The 2,018-nt window shown below is 26.7% G+C and overlaps 1 long non-coding RNA gene across 1 annotated transcript; it reads right to left on the reverse strand.

Annotated features, from left to right (window-relative positions):
* Window positions 1–468, reverse strand: LOC135924978 (uncharacterized). Its single transcript, XR_010571475.1, has 3 exons — window positions 296–468; window positions 59–200; window positions 1–16 (listed from the first exon to the last, which is right to left on the reverse strand). It is a non-coding gene; the product is annotated as an uncharacterized LOC135924978 (long non-coding RNA).
* Window positions 469–2,018: the final 1,550 nt, after the last annotated feature.

The following is a 2,018-nucleotide window of genomic DNA, read 5'->3' on the forward strand; positions in this document are numbered from 1 at the left end:
TGGGAATTAGGTTGTTCTATTAAATATTAAAAGTTATAATTTATATGAAACATAGTACTTTCTCCTATCTTGATATTTTCTACAGATATTAGATTATTTTTCTTCTTTTTTCTGGACAATCCAATAACTGTTAGATCAGATTCTTTACGCCTCCCATGCCTTTTCATTTATTAGATTGCATATTTTGCTCTCCATATTCTCTTTATCTAAAATAGTAAAAAAATATTTTTTGATCACATTTTAAATTGGAAACTAATAAAAGAAATTCAAAAATAAACTACAAATAATGACATACTTTCATCATCTTTTTGTTTGTCTCTTTCCAAAATTGTCAATAACTTATATGAAGTTATATATTTTTTTATATCAAGATAAAATATTAATTTGTATAATTGCGGATACTTTCTCCTGTAAGGCTTGGGTAGCATGATAATATGGATATGAGGTTGTAGCAGTATCTATAGATTAGATTTAGGTTATTTTAATCTATTTTTAAATATAGCGTATAAATATGAAAAGATAGGAAACCTTAAATGACGTGATCTATCATTAATACCAAAAATGGGGGCACCTAGCTTTAGCGATTTTTTTTTTAACGAATATATGAATATTTATTTTAAACTATTAGTAATGCGCGTCAGATTGCCAAACAACGACCAAATGTTGTCGTAATATAATAAGACTCACATATTTTTTAATATATATTAATAGAATCACACATGGTTGAGTCCGATCTACTATATATCATTCCTCAAATATGAAACCTCCAAAGAGGCTTCAAAAAAAAATGGCCATGCTGAATTCGAACCCAAGTTTATCAGATTGTAATCAATGCACTCCCCGACTAGGCCACAGATGATCAAAAACACAATCAAAAACATAAATTTTTTACATATATAATAAGAAATAAATAATGCATTTAAATATTTTATGAGAAAGTTATAAAAATAGTCCACGTTTCGCTTGGATTATCTTATCTCATTAGCGCTTATTTGTTTGTTTAATTAATTATTGTAAAAGTAGCGCGATGAAACTAAACCTATTAATTTCTTGCTAATGTTTAAAATTTGATTGATAGTAGTCTCGGATGACGTAGACATTGCACAATTGCAGTTTAATATTTATCGAAATTTTTTCGAAAACCAAAATATGAATATTTATGTAAATGTGCATTGTCTTATATAACTTTATAAAATTTAAATATTCATGGCTCTCAATTTAGAATAGATCAAGAAATTAGTAGAAGACTGCCGTTGACGCTTATGTAGTTAGCTTTAGATTGCTAGGACCAGCATTTGCCATTGGAGGAACTTTCACATATATGACCAAAGAGCTTGCATATGTGAGATAGAGGCAGACTGGTCTATGGCCATTTTGCCCACGATAGAAGAAAATTTGAGGCCAATCAGGATATTTAATCATATAAGTTATGATTTATATCTTAAGTTATGTTTTATTTCTTATCGTATTCATATATTTTATATAATAAAAGTTTTCTCCAATTATTGAGGATTATCATTTAAATACTGTTGTTACATTATTATTTAAAATTATATTGCTTACTAGTATTCACGTAAAATATATTTATTTTAAAAATTATTTTGTTTAATATATAGCGTATTTATAAATAGTGGCCTGATTTTATATAACACTTTTAGAACTCGTGATTTATTTGAGTCATAAAAGTGTAAAAGATACATAATTTTTTATTAATATAATAACTTTTTGTTTTTTTTTAATTTTTTTAGATATATTTTTTTTTTGGCCAGTAAAATTAGCCGTTGAAAAATTTTTACTTTTAGTTTTAGAGTTGTGTTGGTAAATTGTGTGAGTTAAAAAATAGCGTTGTACTAGTAAAGTTTTGTATTATATAATTATCACAATGGCGCCCAGGCCAGGATTTACCGGGAAAGTTATAGTGTTGCATTAATAAATGATATTTTAACCGGTGAATGTTATCTAAACATATGGGGGAAATTATAGTGTATTTAGTTAATATTTGTGAAGGCTTTGGCAAA

Source organism: Gordionus sp. m RMFG-2023, chromosome 2 (assembly GCF_954871325.1).
Source record: "Gordionus sp. m RMFG-2023 chromosome 2, tfGorSpeb1-WG-v2, whole genome shotgun sequence".
NCBI lineage: Eukaryota > Metazoa > Nematomorpha > Gordioida > Chordodea > Parachordodidae > Gordionus > Gordionus sp. m RMFG-2023.